Source organism: Eleutherodactylus coqui, chromosome 2 (genome assembly GCF_035609145.1).
Source record: "Eleutherodactylus coqui strain aEleCoq1 chromosome 2, aEleCoq1.hap1, whole genome shotgun sequence".
NCBI lineage: Eukaryota > Metazoa > Chordata > Amphibia > Anura > Eleutherodactylidae > Eleutherodactylus > Eleutherodactylus coqui.
In genome coordinates, this window is record NC_089838.1 from 321,095,205 (window position 1) to 321,111,082 (window position 15,878).

The 15,878-nt window shown below is 43.7% G+C and overlaps 19 non-coding genes across 19 annotated transcripts; all 19 read left to right on the forward strand.

The window, feature by feature from the left end:
* Positions 1–1,748: 1,748 nt before the first annotated feature.
* On the forward strand, positions 1,749–1,820 carry TRNAW-CCA (transfer RNA tryptophan (anticodon CCA)). Its single transcript has one exon. It is a non-coding gene; the product is annotated as a tRNA-Trp (tRNA).
* A 592-nt stretch (positions 1,821–2,412) lies between these two features.
* Positions 2,413–2,484, forward strand: TRNAW-CCA (transfer RNA tryptophan (anticodon CCA)). The gene has a single exon. It is a non-coding gene; the product is annotated as a tRNA-Trp (tRNA).
* Positions 2,485–3,076: 592 nt separating this feature from the next.
* On the forward strand, positions 3,077–3,148 carry TRNAW-CCA (transfer RNA tryptophan (anticodon CCA)). Its single transcript has one exon. It is a non-coding gene; the product is annotated as a tRNA-Trp (tRNA).
* Positions 3,149–3,740: 592 nt separating this feature from the next.
* Positions 3,741–3,812, forward strand: TRNAW-CCA (transfer RNA tryptophan (anticodon CCA)). The gene has a single exon. It is a non-coding gene; the product is annotated as a tRNA-Trp (tRNA).
* Positions 3,813–4,404: 592 nt separating this feature from the next.
* Positions 4,405–4,476, forward strand: TRNAW-CCA (transfer RNA tryptophan (anticodon CCA)). The gene has a single exon. It is a non-coding gene; the product is annotated as a tRNA-Trp (tRNA).
* A 592-nt stretch (positions 4,477–5,068) lies between these two features.
* On the forward strand, positions 5,069–5,140 carry TRNAW-CCA (transfer RNA tryptophan (anticodon CCA)). Its single transcript has one exon. It is a non-coding gene; the product is annotated as a tRNA-Trp (tRNA).
* A 564-nt stretch (positions 5,141–5,704) lies between these two features.
* Positions 5,705–5,776, forward strand: TRNAW-CCA (transfer RNA tryptophan (anticodon CCA)). Its single transcript has one exon. It is a non-coding gene; the product is annotated as a tRNA-Trp (tRNA).
* A 592-nt stretch (positions 5,777–6,368) lies between these two features.
* On the forward strand, positions 6,369–6,440 carry TRNAW-CCA (transfer RNA tryptophan (anticodon CCA)). The gene has a single exon. It is a non-coding gene; the product is annotated as a tRNA-Trp (tRNA).
* A 592-nt stretch (positions 6,441–7,032) lies between these two features.
* Positions 7,033–7,104, forward strand: TRNAW-CCA (transfer RNA tryptophan (anticodon CCA)). Its single transcript has one exon. It is a non-coding gene; the product is annotated as a tRNA-Trp (tRNA).
* Positions 7,105–7,696: 592 nt separating this feature from the next.
* Positions 7,697–7,768, forward strand: TRNAW-CCA (transfer RNA tryptophan (anticodon CCA)). The gene has a single exon. It is a non-coding gene; the product is annotated as a tRNA-Trp (tRNA).
* Positions 7,769–8,360: 592 nt separating this feature from the next.
* TRNAW-CCA (transfer RNA tryptophan (anticodon CCA)) lies at positions 8,361–8,432 on the forward strand. The gene has a single exon. It is a non-coding gene; the product is annotated as a tRNA-Trp (tRNA).
* A 592-nt stretch (positions 8,433–9,024) lies between these two features.
* TRNAW-CCA (transfer RNA tryptophan (anticodon CCA)) lies at positions 9,025–9,096 on the forward strand. The gene has a single exon. It is a non-coding gene; the product is annotated as a tRNA-Trp (tRNA).
* A 592-nt stretch (positions 9,097–9,688) lies between these two features.
* On the forward strand, positions 9,689–9,760 carry TRNAW-CCA (transfer RNA tryptophan (anticodon CCA)). Its single transcript has one exon. It is a non-coding gene; the product is annotated as a tRNA-Trp (tRNA).
* Positions 9,761–11,016: 1,256 nt separating this feature from the next.
* TRNAW-CCA (transfer RNA tryptophan (anticodon CCA)) lies at positions 11,017–11,088 on the forward strand. Its single transcript has one exon. It is a non-coding gene; the product is annotated as a tRNA-Trp (tRNA).
* A 592-nt stretch (positions 11,089–11,680) lies between these two features.
* TRNAW-CCA (transfer RNA tryptophan (anticodon CCA)) lies at positions 11,681–11,752 on the forward strand. Its single transcript has one exon. It is a non-coding gene; the product is annotated as a tRNA-Trp (tRNA).
* Positions 11,753–13,008: 1,256 nt separating this feature from the next.
* TRNAW-CCA (transfer RNA tryptophan (anticodon CCA)) lies at positions 13,009–13,080 on the forward strand. Its single transcript has one exon. It is a non-coding gene; the product is annotated as a tRNA-Trp (tRNA).
* Positions 13,081–14,337: 1,257 nt separating this feature from the next.
* On the forward strand, positions 14,338–14,409 carry TRNAW-CCA (transfer RNA tryptophan (anticodon CCA)). Its single transcript has one exon. It is a non-coding gene; the product is annotated as a tRNA-Trp (tRNA).
* Positions 14,410–15,001: 592 nt separating this feature from the next.
* TRNAW-CCA (transfer RNA tryptophan (anticodon CCA)) lies at positions 15,002–15,073 on the forward strand. The gene has a single exon. It is a non-coding gene; the product is annotated as a tRNA-Trp (tRNA).
* A 593-nt stretch (positions 15,074–15,666) lies between these two features.
* On the forward strand, positions 15,667–15,738 carry TRNAW-CCA (transfer RNA tryptophan (anticodon CCA)). Its single transcript has one exon. It is a non-coding gene; the product is annotated as a tRNA-Trp (tRNA).
* The last annotated feature ends 140 nt before the right edge of the window (positions 15,739–15,878 follow it).

A 15,878-nucleotide genomic window follows, 5' to 3' on the forward strand; every position in this document is an offset into this window, starting at 1 on the left:
AACTGGCCATGTGACCTGACTGTGCTCTACGCAACCTTGATTCAAATACACATGCATCAGGGCTCCAATTTTGGTACCCAAAAGAGGCTGAAGACTTTGTCAAAAGATAGCTTGACGGCACTTCAGATGCTGGAGAACCTAGCCCATATGGGGATCAAAAGCTGAAACCTCCGTGTTATTAGAACCACGGTTTAACAAAAGTGAGCAAGCAGACATGACACACAATGCCAGTTTTTGCCTCCTGCATCTAGTTTGACATGCAGCAGCAAGAGCTTGTTGCGCAACGGTTGTGCGTTTCACTCCACATCAGAAGATTGTGCCTAGAAATCACATCCAAATCAAATCAGACTTTTCATGATCCAGTACAGATACATGATCGAAAAGAGTGCTGAACAGGGTCAGAGCACTCAAGTTTCATTGACCTTGTGGCGCGACGGTAGCGCGTCTGACTCCAGATCAGAAGGTTGCGTGTTCAAATCACGTCAGGGTCATCTGACATTTTACTCATCAACTACAAAAAATTGTTCAAAAACACTGTGGAATTGAGTTACGGCCAAAAAAACAAACTTCTTTGACCTTGTGGCATAAAAAAGCGTCTCTCAATGGAAGACCAGAAAGTTGCATGTGAAAATGACATTTGCACCACACTCTAAAAAAATGGAGTGAACTGGCCATGTGACCTGACTGCGCTCTACGCAACCTTGATTCAAATACACATGCATCACGGCTCCACTTTTGGTACCCAAAAGAGGCTGAAGACTTTGTCAAAAGATAGCTTGACGGCACTTCAGATGCTGGAGAACCTAGCCCATATGGGGATCAAAAGCTGAAACCTCCGTGTTATTAGAACCACGGTTTAACAAAAGTGAGCAAGCAGACATGACACACAATGCCAGTTTTTGCCTCCTGCATCTAGTTTGACATGCAGCAGCAAGAGCTTGTTGCGCAACGGTTGTGCGTTTCACTCCACATCAGAAGATTGTGCCTAGAAATCACATCCAAATCAAATCAGACTTTTCATGATCCAGTACAGATACATGATCGAAAAGAGTGCTGAACAGGGTCAGAGCACTCAAGTTTCATTGACCTTGTGGCGTAACGGTAGCGCGTCTGACTCCAGATCAGAAGGTTGCGTGTTCAAATCACGTCAGGGTCATCTGACATTTTACTCATCAACTACAAAAAATTGTTCAAAAACACTGTGGAATTGAGTTACGGCAAAAAAACAAACTTCTTTGACCTTGTGGCATAAATAAGCGTCTCTCAATGGAAGACCAGAAAGTTGCATGTGAAAATGACATTTGCACCACACTCTAAAAAAATGGAGTGAACTGGCCAAGTGACCTGACTGCGCTCTACGCAACCTTGATTCAAATACACATGCATCAGGGCTCCACTTTTGGTACCCAAAAGAGGCTGAAGACTTTGTCAAAAGATAGCTTGACGGCACTTCAGATGCTGGAGAACCTAGCCCATATGGGGATCAAAAGCTGAAACCTCCGTGTTATTAGAACCACGGTTTAACAAAAGTGAGCAAGCAGACATGACACACAATGCCAGTTTTTGCCTCCTGCATCTAGTTTGACATGCAGCAGCAAGAGCTTGTTGCGCAACGGTTGTGCGTTTCACTCCACATCCGAAGATTGTGCCTAGAAATCACATCCAAATCAAATCAGACTTTTCATGATCCAGTACAGATAAATGATCGAAAAGAGTGCTGAACAGGGTCAGAGCACTCAAGTTTCATTGACCTTGTGGCGCAACGGTAGCGCGTCTGACTCCAGATCAGAAGGTTGCGTGTTCAAATCACGTCAGGGTCATCTGACGTTTTACTCATCAACTACAAAAAATTGTTCAAAAACACTGTGGAATTGAGTTACGGCAAAAAAACAAACTTCTTTGACCTTGTGGCATAAATAAGCGTCTCTCAATGGAAGACCAGAAAGTTGCATGTGAAAATGACATTTGCACCACACTCTAAAAAAATGGAGTGAACAGGCAATGTGACCTGACTGCGCTCTACGCAACCTTGATTCAAATACACATGCATCAGGGCTCCACTTTTGGTACCCAAAAGAGGCTGAAGACTTTGTCAAAAGATAGCTTGACGGCACTTCAGATGCTGGAGAACCTAGCCCATATGGGGATCAAAAGCTGAAACCTCCGTGTTATTAGAACCACGGTTTAACAAAAGTGAGCAAGCAGACATGACACACAATGCCAGTTTTTGCCTCCTGCATCTAGTTTGACATGCAGCAGCAAGAGCTTGTTGCGCAACGGTTGTGCGTTTCACTCCACATCCGAAGATTGTGCCTAGAAATCACATCCAAATCAAATCAGACTTTTCATGATCCAGTACAGATACATGATCGAAAAGAGTGCTGAACAGGGTCAGAGCACTCAAGTTTCATTGACCTTGTGGCGCAACGGTAGCGCGTCTGACTCCAGATCAGAAGGTTGCGTGTTCAAATCACGTCAGGGTCATCTGACATTTTACTCATCAACTACAAAAAATTGTTCAAAAACACTGTGGAATTGGGTTACGGCAAAAAAACAAACTTCTTTGACCTTGTGGCATAAATAAGCGTCTCTCAATAGAAGACCAGAAAGTTGCATGTGAAAATGACATTTGCACCACACTCTAAAAAAATGGAGTGAACTGGCCATGTGACATGACTGCGCTCTACGCAACCTTGATTCAAATACACATGCATCACGGCTCCAGTTTTGGCACCTAAAAGAGGCCGAAGACTTTGTCAAAAGATAGCTTGACGGCACTTCAGATGCTGGAGAACCTAGCCCATATGGGGATCAAAAGCTGAAACCTCCGTGTTATTAGAACCACGGTTTAACAAAAGTGAGCAAGCAGACATGACACACAATGCCAGTTTTTGCCTCCTGCATCTAGTTTGACATGCAGCAGCAAGAGCTTGTTGCGCAACGGTTGTGCGTTTCACTCCACATCAGAAGATTGTGCCTAGAAATCACATCCAAATCAAATCAGACTTTTCATGATCCAGTACAGATACATGATCGAAAAGAGTGCTGAACAGGGTCAGAGCACTCAAGTTTCATTGACCTTGTGGCGCAACGGTAGCGCGTCTGACTCCAGATCAGAAGGTTGCGTGTTCAAATCACGTCAGGGTCATCTGAAGTTTTACTCATCAACTACAAAAAATTGTTCAAAAACACTGTGGAATTGAGTTACGGAAAAAAAAAAAACTTCTTTGACCTTGTGGCATAAATAAGCGTCTCTCAATGGAAGACCAGAAAGTTGCATGTGAAAATGACATTTGCACCACACTCTAAAAAAATGGAGTGAACTGGCCATGTGACCTGACTGCGCTCTACGCAACCTTGATTCAAATACACATGCATCAGGGCTCCAATTTTGGTACCCAAAAGAGGCTGAAGACTTTGTCAAAAGATAGCTTGACGGCACTTCAGATGCTGGAGAACCTAGCCCATATGGGGATCAAAAGCTGAAACCTCCGTGTTATTAGAACCACGGTTTAACAAAAGTGAGCAAGCAGACATGACACACAATGCCAGTTTTTGCCTCCTGCATCTAGTTTGACATGCAGCAGCAAGAGCTTGTTGCGCAACGGTTGTGCGTTTCACTCCACATCAGAAGATTGTGCCTAGAAATCTCATCCAAATCAAGTCAGACTTTTCATGATCCAGTACAGATACATGATCGAAAAGAGTGCTGAACAGGGTCAGAGCACTCAAGTTTCATTGACCTTGTGGCGCAACGGTAGCGCGTCTGACTCCAGATCAGAAGGTTGCGTGTTCAAATCACGTCAGGGTCATCTGACATTTTACTCATCAACTACAAAAAATTGTTCAAAAACACTGTGGAATTGGGTTACGGCAAAAAAACAAACTTCTTTGACCTTGTGGCATAAATAAGCGTCTCTCAATGGAAGACCAGAAAGTTGCATGTGAAAATGACATTTGCACCACACTCTAAAAAAATGGAGTGAACAGGCCATGTGACCTGACTGCGCTCTACGCAACCTTGATTCAAATACACATGCATCAGGGCTCCACTTTTGGTACCCAAAAGAGGCTGAAGACTTTGTCAAAAGATAGCTTGACGGCACTTCAGATGCTGGAGAACCTAGCCCATATGGGGATCAAAAGCTGAAACCTCCGTGTTATTAGAACCACGGTTTAACAAAAGTGAGCAAGCAGACATGACACACAATGCCAGTTTTTGCCTCCTGCATCTAGTTTGACATGCAGCAGCAAGAGCTTGTTGCGCAACGGTTGTGCGTTTCACTCCACATCCGAAGATTGTGCCTAGAAATCACATCCAAATCAAATCAGACTTTTCATGATCCAGTACAGATACATGATCGAAAAGAGTGCTGAACAGGGTCAGAGCACTCAAGTTTCATTGACCTTGTGGCGCAACGGTAGCGCGTCTGACTCCAGATCAGAAGGTTGCGTGTTCAAATCACGTCAGGGTCATCTGACATTTTACTCATCAACTACAAAAAATTGTTCAAAAACACTGTGGAATTGGGTTACGGCAAAAAAACAAACTTCTTTGACCTTGTGGCATAAATAAGCGTCTCTCAATAGAAGACCAGAAAGTTGCATGTGAAAATGACATTTGCACCACACTCTAAAAAAATGGAGTGAACTGGCCATGTGACATGACTGCGCTCTACGCAACCTTGATTCAAATACACATGCATCAGGGCTCCAATTTTGGTACCCAAAAGAGGCTGAAGACTTTGTCAAAAGATAGCTTGACGGCACTTCAGATGCTGGAGAACCTAGCCCATATGGGGATCAAAAGCTGAAACCTCCGTGTTATTAGAACCACGGTTTAACAAAAGTGAGCAAGCAGACATGACACACAATGCCAGTTTTTGCCTCCTGCATCTAGTTTGACATGCAGCAGCAAGAGCTTGTTGCGCAACGGTTGTGCGTTTCACTCCACATCAGAAGATTGTGCCTAGAAATCACATCCAAATCAAGTCAGACTTTTCATGATCCAGTACAGATACATGATCGAAAAGAGTGCTGAACAGGGTCAGAGCACTCAAGTTTCATTGACCTTGTGGCGCAACGGTAGCGCGTCTGACTCCAGATCAGAAGGTTGCGTGTTCAAATCACGTCAGGGTCATCTGACATTTTACTCATCAACTACAAAAAATTGTTCAAAAACACTGTGGAATTGGGTTACGGCAAAAAAACAAACTTCTTTGACCTTGTGGCATAAATAAGCGTCTCTCAATGGAAGACCAGAAAGTTGCATGTGAAAATGACATTTGCACCACACTCTAAAAAAATGGAGTGAACAGGCCATGTGACCTGACTGCGCTCTACGCAACCTTGATTCAAATACACATGCATCAGGGCTCCACTTTTGGTACCCAAGCTTGATGGCACTTCAGATGCTGGAGAACCTAGCCCATATGGGGATCAAAAGCTGAAACCTCCGTGTTATTAGAACCACGGTTTAACAAAAGTGAGCAAGCAGACATGACACACAATGCCAGTTTTTGCCTCCTGCATCTAGTTTGACATGCAGCAGCAAGAGCTTGTTGCGCAACGGTTGTGCGTTTCACTCCACATCCGAAGATTGTGCCTAGAAATCACATCCAAATCAAATCAGACTTTTCATGATCCAGTACAGATACATGATCGAAAAGAGTGCTGAACAGGGTCAGAGCACTCAAGTTTCATTGACCTTGTGGCGCAACGGTAGCGCGTCTGACTCCAGATCAGAAGGTTGCGTGTTCAAATCACGTCAGGGTCATCTGACATTTTACTCATCAACTACAAAAAATTGTTCAAAAACACTGTGGAATTGGGTTACGGCAAAAAAACAAACTTCTTTGACCTTGTGGCATAAATAAGCGTCTCTCAATAGAAGACCAGAAAGTTGCATGTGAAAATGACATTTGCACCACACTCTAAAAAAATGGAGTGAACTGGCCATGTGACATGACTGCGCTCTACGCAACCTTGATTCAAATACACATGCATCACGGCTCCAGTTTTGGCACCTAAAAGAGGCCGAAGACTTTGTCAAAAGATAGCTTGACGGCACTTCAGATGCTGGAGAACCTAGCCCATATGGGGATCAAAAGCTGAAACCTCCGTGTTATTAGAACCACGGTTTAACAAAAGTGAGCAAGCAGACATGACACACAATGCCAGTTTTTGCCTCCTGCATCTAGTTTGACATGCAGCAGCAAGAGCTTGTTGCGCAACGGTTGTGCGTTTCACTCCACATCAGAAGATTGTGCCTAGAAATCACATCCAAATCAAATCAGACTTTTCATGATCCAGTACAGATACATGATCGAAAAGAGTGCTGAACAGGGTCAGAGCACTCAAGTTTCATTGACCTTGTGGCGCAACGGTAGCGCGTCTGACTCCAGATCAGAAGGTTGCGTGTTCAAATCACGTCAGGGTCATCTGACATTTTACTCATCAACTACAAAAAATTGTTCAAAAACACTGTGGAATTGGGTTACGGCAAAAAAACAAACTTCTTTGACCTTGTGGCATAAATAAGCGTCTCTCAATGGAAGACCAGAAAGTTGCATGTGAAAATGACATTTGCACCACACTCTAAAAAAATGGAGTGAACTGGCCATGTGACATGACTGCGCTCTACGCAACCTTGATTCAAATACACATGCATCACGGCTCCACTTTTGGCACCCAAAAGAGGCCGAAGACTTTGTCAAAAGATAGCTTGACGGCACTTCAGATGCTGGAGAACCTAGCCCATATGGGGATCAAAAGCTGAAACCTCCGTGTTATTAGAACCACGGTTTAACAAAAGTGAGCAAGCAGACATGACACACAATGCCAGTTTTTGCCTCCTGCATCTAGTTTGACATGCAGCAGCAAGAGCTTGTTGCGCAACGGTTGTGCGTTTCACTCCACATCCGAAGATTGTGCCTAGAAATCACATCCAAATCAAATCAGACTTTTCATGATCCAGTACAGATAAATGATCGAAAAGAGTGCTGAACAGGGTCAGAGCACTCAAGTTTCATTGACCTTGTGGCGCAACGGTAGCGCGTCTGACTCCAGATCAGAAGGTTGCGTGTTCAAATCACGTCAGGGTCATCTGACGTTTTACTCATCAACTACAAAAAATTGTTCAAAAACACTGTGGAATTGGGTTACGGCAAAAAAACAAACTTCTTTGACCTTGTGGCATAAATAAGCGTCTCTCAATGGAAGACCAGAAAGTTGCATGTGAAAATGACATTTGCACCACACTCTAAAAAAATGGAGTGAACAGGCCATGTGACCTGACTGCGCTCTACGCAACCTTGATTCAAATACACATGCATCAGGGCTCCACTTTTGGTACCCAAAAGAGGCTGAAGACTTTGTCAAAAGATAGCTTGACGGCACTTCAGATGCTGGAGAACCTAGCCCATATGGGGATCAAAAGCTGAAACCTCCGTGTTATTAGAACCACGGTTTAACAAAAGTGAGCAAGCAGACATGACACACAATGCCAGTTTTTGCCTCCTGCATCTAGTTTGACATGCAGCAGCAAGAGCTTGTTGCGCAACGGTTGTGCGTTTCACTCCACATCCGAAGATTGTGCCTAGAAATCACATCCAAATCAAATCAGACTTTTCATGATCCAGTACAGATACATGATCGAAAAGAGTGCTGAACAGGGTCAGAGCACTCAAGTTTCATTGACCTTGTGGCGCAACGGTAGCGCGTCTGACTCCAGATCAGAAGGTTGCGTGTTCAAATCACGTCAGGGTCATCTGACATTTTACTCATCAACTACAAAAAATTGTTCAAAAACACTGTGGAATTGGGTTACGGCAAAAAAACAAACTTCTTTGACCTTGTGGCATAAATAAGCGTCTCTCAATAGAAGACCAGAAAGTTGCATGTGAAAATGACATTTGCACCACACTCTAAAAAAATGGAGTGAACTGGCCATGTGACATGACTGCGCTCTACGCAACCTTGATTCAAATACACATGCATCACGGCTCCAGTTTTGGCACCTAAAAGAGGCCGAAGACTTTGTCAAAAGATAGCTTGACGGCACTTCAGATGCTGGAGAACCTAGCCCATATGGGGATCAAAAGCTGAAACCTCCGTGTTATTAGAACCACGGTTTAACAAAAGTGAGCAAGCAGACATGACACACAATGCCAGTTTTTGCCTCCTGCATCTAGTTTGACATGCAGCAGCAAGAGCTTGTTGCGCAACGGTTGTGCGTTTCACTCCACATCAGAAGATTGTGCCTAGAAATCACATCCAAATCAAATCAGACTTTTCATGATCCAGTACAGATACATGATCGAAAAGAGTGCTGAACAGGGTCAGAGCACTCAAGTTTCATTGACCTTGTGGCGCAACGGTAGCGCGTCTGACTCCAGATCAGAAGGTTGCGTGTTCAAATCACGTCAGGGTCATCTGACGTTTTACTCATCAACTACAAAAAATTGTTCAAAAACACTGTGGAATTGAGTTACGGAAAAAAAAAAAACTTCTTTGACCTTGTGGCATAAATAAGCGTCTCTCAATGGAAGACCAGAAAGTTGCATGTGAAAATGACATTTGCACCACACTCTAAAAAAATGGAGTGAACTGGCCATGTGACCTGACTGCGCTCTACGCAACCTTGATTCAAATACACATGCATCAGGGCTTCAATTTTGGTACCCAAAAGAGGCTGAAGACTTTGTCAAAAGATAGCTTGACGGCACTTCAGATGCTGGAGAACCTAGCCCATATGGGGATCAAAAGCTGAAACCTCCGTGTTATTAGAACCACGGTTTAACAAAAGTGAGCAAGCAGACATGACACACAATGCCAGTTTTTGCCTCCTGCATCTAGTTTGACATGCAGCAGCAAGAGCTTGTTGCGCAACGGTTGTGCGTTTCACTCCACATCAGAAGATTGTGCCTAGAAATCACATCCAAATCAAATCAGACTTTTCATGATCCAGTACAGATACATGATCGAAAAGAGTGCTGAACAGGGTCAGAGCACTCAAGTTTCATTGACCTTGTGGCGCAACGGTAGCGCGTCTGACTCCAGATCAGAAGGTTGCGTGTTCAAATCACGTCAGGGTCATCTGACGTTTTACTCATCAACTACAAAAAATTGTTCAAAAACACTGTGGAATTGAGTTACGGCAAAAAAACAAACTTCTTTGACCTTGTGGCATAAATAAGCGTCTCTCAATGGAAGACCAGAAAGTTGCATGTGAAAATGACATTTGCACCACACTCTAAAAAAATGGAGTGAACAGGCCATGTGACCTGACTGCGCTCTACGCAACCTTGATTCAAATACACATGCATCAGGGCTCCAATTTTGGTACCCAAAAGAGGCTGAAGACTTTGTCAAAAGATAGCTTGACGGCACTTCAGATGCTGGAGAACCTAGCCCATATGGGGATCAAAAGCTGAAACCTCCGTGTTATTAGAACCACGGTTTAACAAAAGTGAGCAAGCAGACATGACACACAATGCCAGTTTTTGCCTCCTGCATCTAGTTTGACATGCAGCAGCAAGAGCTTGTTGCGCAACGGTTGTGCGTTTCACTCCACATCAGAAGATTGTGCCTAGAAATCACATCCAAATCAAATCAGACTTTTCATGATCCAGTACAGATACATGATCGAAAAGAGTGCTGAACAGGGTCAGAGCACTCAAGTTTCATTGACCTTGTGGCGCAACGGTAGCGCGTCTGACTCCAGATCAGAAGGTTGCGTGTTCAAATCACGTCAGGGTCATCTGACATTTTACTCATCAACTACAAAAAATTGTTCAAAAACACTGTGGAATTGGGTTACGGCAAAAAAACAAACTTCTTTGACCTTGTGGCATAAATAAGCGTCTCTCAATGGAAGACCAGAAAGTTGCATGTGAAAATGACATTTGCACCACACTCTAAAAAAATGGAGTGAACTGGCCATGTGACCTGACTGCGCTCTACGCAACCTTGATTCAAATACACATGCATCAGGGCTCCAATTTTGGTACCCAAAAGAGGCTGAAGACTTTGTCAAAAGATAGCTTGACGGCACTTCAGATGCTGGAGAACCTAGCCCATATGGGGATCAAAAGCTGAAACCTCCGTGTTATTAGAACCACGGTTTAACAAAAGTGAGCAAGCAGACATGACACACAATGCCAGTTTTTGCCTCCTGCATCTAGTTTGACATGCAGCAGCAAGAGCTTGTTGCGCAACGGTTGTGCGTTTCACTCCACATCAGAAGATTGTGCCTAGAAATCACATCCAAATCAAATCAGACTTTTCATGATCCAGTACAGATACATGATCGAAAAGAGTGCTGAACAGGGTCAGAGCACTCAAGTTTCATTGACCTTGTGGCGCAACGGTAGCACGTCTGACTCCAGATCAGAAGGTTGCGTGTTCAAATCACGTCAGGGTCATCTGACGTTTTACTCATCAACTACAAAAAATTGTTCAAAAACACTGTGGAATTGAGTTACGGAAAAAAAAAAAACTTCTTTGACCTTGTGGCATAAATAAGCGTCTCTCAATGGAAGACCAGAAAGTTGCATGTGAAAATGACATTTGCACCACACTCTAAAAAAATGGAGTGAACTGGCCATGTGACCTGACTGCGCTCTACGCAACCTTGATTCAAATACACATGCATCAGGGCTCCAATTTTGGTACCCAAAAGAGGCTGAAGACTTTGTCAAAAGATAGCTTGACGGCACTTCAGATGCTGGAGAACCTAGCCCATATGGGGATCAAAAGCTGAAACCTCCGTGTTATTAGAACCACGGTTTAACAAAAGTGAGCAAGCAGACATGACACACAATGCCAGTTTTTGCCTCCTGCATCTAGTTTGACATGCAGCAGCAAGAGCTTGTTGCGCAACGGTTGTGCGTTTCACTCCACATCAGAAGATTGTGCCTAGAAATCACATCCAAATCAAATCAGACTTTTCATGATCCAGTACAGATACATGATCGAAAAGAGTGCTGAACAGGGTCAGAGCACTCAAGTTTCATTGACCTTGTGGCGCAACGGTAGCGCGTCTGACTCCAGATCAGAAGGTTGCGTGTTCAAATCACGTCAGGGTCATCTGACATTTTACTCATCAACTACAAAAAATTGTTCAAAAACACTGTGGAATTGGGTTACGGCAAAAAAACAAACTTCTTTGACCTTGTGGCATAAATAAGCGTCTCTCAATGGAAGACCAGAAAGTTGCATGTGAAAATGACATTTGCACCACACTCTAAAAAAATGGAGTGAACTGGCCATGTGACATGACTGCGCTCTACGCAACCTTGATTCAAATACACATGCATCACGGCTCCACTTTTGGCACCCAAAAGAGGCCGAAGACTTTGTCAAAAGATAGCTTGACGGCACTTCAGATGCTGGAGAACCTAGCCCATATGGGGATCAAAAGCTGAAACCTCCGTGTTATTAGAACCACGGTTTAACAAAAGTGAGCAAGCAGACATGACACACAATGCCAGTTTTTGCCTCCTGCATCTAGTTTGACATGCAGCAGCAAGAGCTTGTTGCGCAACGGTTGTGCGTTTCACTCCACATCAGAAGATTGTGCCTAGAAATCACATCCAAATCAAATCAGACTTTTCATGATCCAGTACAGATACATGATCGAAAAGAGTGCTGAACAGGGTCAGAGCACTCAAGTTTCATTGACCTTGTGGCGCAACGGTAGCGCGTCTGACTCCAGATCAGAAGGTTGCGTGTTCAAATCACGTCAGGGTCATCTGACGTTTTACTCATCAACTACAAAAAATTGTTCAAAAACACTGTGGAATTGAGTTACGGCAAAAAAACAAACTTCTTTGACCTTGTGGCATAAATAAGCGTCTCTCAATGGAAGACCAGAAAGTTGCATGTGAAAATGACATTTGCACCACACTCTAAAAAAATGGAGTGAACTGGCCATGTGACCTGACTGTGCTCTACGCAACCTTGATTCAAATACACATGCATCAGGGCTCCAATTTTGGTACCCAAAAGAGGCTGAAGACTTTGTCAAAAGATAGCTTGACGGCACTTCAGATGCTGGAGAACCTAGCCCATATGGGGATCAAAAGCTGAAACCTCCGTGTTATTAGAACCACGGTTTAACAAAAGTGAGCAAGCAGACATGACACACAATGCCAGTTTTTGCCTCCTGCATCTAGTTTGACATGCAGCAGCAAGAGCTTGTTGCGCAACGGTTGTGCGTTTCACTCCACATCAGAAGATTGTGCCTAGAAATCACATCCAAATCAAATCAGACTTTTCATGATCCAGTACAGATACATGATCGAAAAGAGTGCTGAACAGGGTCAGAGCACTCAAGTTTCATTGACCTTGTGGCGCAACGGTAGCGCGTCTGACTCCAGATCAGAAGGTTGCGTATTCAAATCACGTCAGGGTCATCTGACATTTTACTCATCAACTACAAAAAATTGTTCAAAAACACTGTGGAATTGGGTTACGGCAAAAAAACAAACTTCTTTGACCTTGTGGCATAAATAAGCGTCTCTCAATGGAAGACCAGAAAGTTGCATGTGAAAATGACATTTGCACCACACTCTAAAAAAATGGAGTGAACTGGCCATGTGACATGACTGCGCTCTACGCAACCTTGATTCAAATACACATGCATCACGGCTCCACTTTTGGCACCCAAAAGAGGCCGAAGACTTTGTCAAAAGATAGCTTGACGGCACTTCAGATGCTGGAGAACCTAGCCCATATGGGGATCAAAAGCTCAAACCTCCGTGTTATTAGAACCACGGTTTAACAAAAGTGAGCAAGCAGACATGACACACAATGCCAGTTTTTGCCTCCTGCATCTAGTTTGACATGCAGCAGCAAGAGCTTGTTGCGCAACGGTTGTGCGTTTCACTCCACATCCGAAGATTGTGCCTAGAAATCACATCCAAATCAAATCAGACTTTTCATGATCCAGTACAGATACATGATCGAAAAGAGTGCTGAACAGGGTCAGAGCACTCAAGTTTCATTGACCTTGTGGCGCAACGGTAGCGCGTCTGACTCCAGATCAGAAGGTTGCGTGTTCAAATCACGTCAGGGTCATCTAACGTTTTACTCATCAACTACAAAAAATTGTTCAAAAACACTGTGGAATTGGGTTACGGCAAAAAAACAAACTTCTTTGACCTTGTGGCATAAATAAGCGTCTCTCAATGGAAGACCAGAAAGTTGCATGTGAAAATGACATTTGCACCACACTCTAAAAAAATGGAGTGAACAGGCCATGTGACCTGACTGCGCTCTACGCAACCTTGATTCAAATACACATGCATCAGGGCTCCACTTTTGGTACCCAAAAGAGGCTGAAGACTTTGTCAAAAGATAGCTTGACGGCACTTCAGATGCTGGAGAACCTAGCCCATATGGGGATCAAAAGCTGAAACCTCCGTGTTATTAGAACCACGGTTTAACAAAAGTGAGCAAGCAGACATGACACACAATGCCAGTTTTTGCCTCCTGCATCTAGTTTGACATGCAGCAGCAAGAGCTTGTTGCGCAACGGTTGTGCGTTTCACTCCACATCAGAAGATTGTGCCTAGAAATCACATCCAAATCAAATCAGACTTTTCATGATCCAGTACAGATAAATGATCGAAAAGAGTGCTGAACAGGGTCAGAGCACTCAAGTTTCATTGAGCTTGTGGCGCAACGGTAGCGCGTCTGACTCCAGATCAGATGGTTGCGTGTTCAAATCACGTCAGGGTCATCTGACGTTTTACTCATCAACTACAAAAAAATTGTTCAAAAACACTGTGGAATTGAGTTACGGCAAAAAAACAAACTTCTTTGACCTTGTGGCATAAATAAGCGTCTCTCAATGGAAGACCAGAAAGTTGCATGTGAAAATGACATTTGCACCACACTCTAAAAAAATGGAGTGAACAGGCCATGTGACCTGACTGCGCTCTACGCAACCTTGATTCAAATACACATGCATCAGGGCTCCACTTTTGGTACCCAAAAGAGGCTGAAGACTTTGTCAAAAGATAGCTTGACGGCACTTCAGATGCTGGAGAACCTAGCCCATATGGGGATCAAAAGCTGAAACCTCCGTGTTATTAGAACCACGGTTTAACAAAAGTGAGCAAGCAGACATGACACACAATGCCAGTTTTTGCCTCCTGCATCTAGTTTGACATGCAGCAGCAAGAGCTTGTTGCGCAACGGTTGTGCGTTTCACTCCACATCCGAAGATTGTGCCTAGAAATCACATCCAAATCAAATCAGACTTTTCATGATCCAGTACAGATACATGATCGAAAAGAGTGCTGAACAGGGTCAGAGCACTCAAGTTTCATTGACCTTGTGGCGCAATGGTAGCGCGTCTGACTCCAGATCAGAAGGTTGCGTGTTCAAATCACGTCAGGGTCATCTGACATTTTACTCATCAACTACAAAAAATTGTTCAAAAACACTGTGGAATTGGGTTACGGCAAAAAAACAAACTTCTTTGACCTTGTGGCATAAATAAGCGTCTCTCAATGGAAGACCAGAAAGTTGCATGTGAAAATGACATTTGCACCACACTCTAAAAAAATGGAGTGAACTGGCCATGTGACATGACTGCGCTCTACGCAACCTTGATTCAAATACACATGCATCACGGCTCCACTTTTGGCACCCAAAAGAGGCCGAAGACTTTGTCAAAAGATAGCTTGACGGCACTTCAGATGCTGGAGAACCTAGCCCATATGGGGATCAAAAGCTGAAACCTCCGTGTTATTAGAACCACAGTTTAACAAAAGTGAGCAAGCAGACATGACACCAAATGCCAGTTTTTGCCTCCTGCATCTAGTTTGACATGCAGCAGCAAGAGCTTGTTGCGCAACGGTTGTGCGTTTCACTCCACATCAGAAGATTGTGCCTAGAAATCACATCCAAATCAAATCAGACTTTTCATGATCCAGTACAGATACATGATCGAATAGAGTGCTGAACAGGGTCAGAGCACTCAAGTTTCATTGACCTTGTGGCGCAACGGTAGCGCGTCTGACTCCAGATCAGAAGGTTGCGTGTTCAAATCACGTCAGGGTCATCTGACATTTTACTCATCAACTACAAAAAATTGTTCAAAAACACTGTGGAATTGAGTTACGGCCAAAAAAACAAACTTCTTTGACCTTGTGGCATAAATAAGCGTCTCTCAATGGAAGACCAGAAAGTTGCATGTGAAAATGACATTTGCACCACACTCTAAAAAAATGGAGTGAACTGGCCATGTGACCTGACTGCGCTCTACGCAACCTTGATTCAAATACACATGCATCACGGCTCCACTTTTGGTACCCAAAAGAGGCTGAAGACTTTTTCAAAAGATAGCTTGACGGCACTTCAGATGCTGGAGAACCTAGCCCATATGGGGATCAAAAGCTGAAACCTCCGTGTTATTAGAACCACGGTTTAACAAAAGTGAGCAAGCAGACATGACACACAATGCCAGTTTTTGCCTCCTGCATCTAGTTTGACATGCAGCAGCAAGAGCTTGTTGCGCAACGGTTGTGCGTTTCACTCCACATCAGAAGATTGTGCCTAGAAATCACATCCAAATCAAATCAGACTTTTCATGATCCAGTACAGATACATGATCGAAAAGAGTGCTGAACAGGGTCAGAACACTCAAGTTTCATTGACCTTGTGGCGCAACGGTAGCGCGTCTGACTCCAGATCAGAAGGTTGCGTGTTCAAATCACGTCAGGGTCATCTGACATTTTACTCATCAACTACAAAAAATTGTTAAAAAACACTGTGGAATTGAGTTACGGCAAAAAAACAAACTTCTTTGACCTTGTGGCATAAATAAGCGTCTCTCAATGGAAGACCAGAAAGTTGCATGTGAAAAT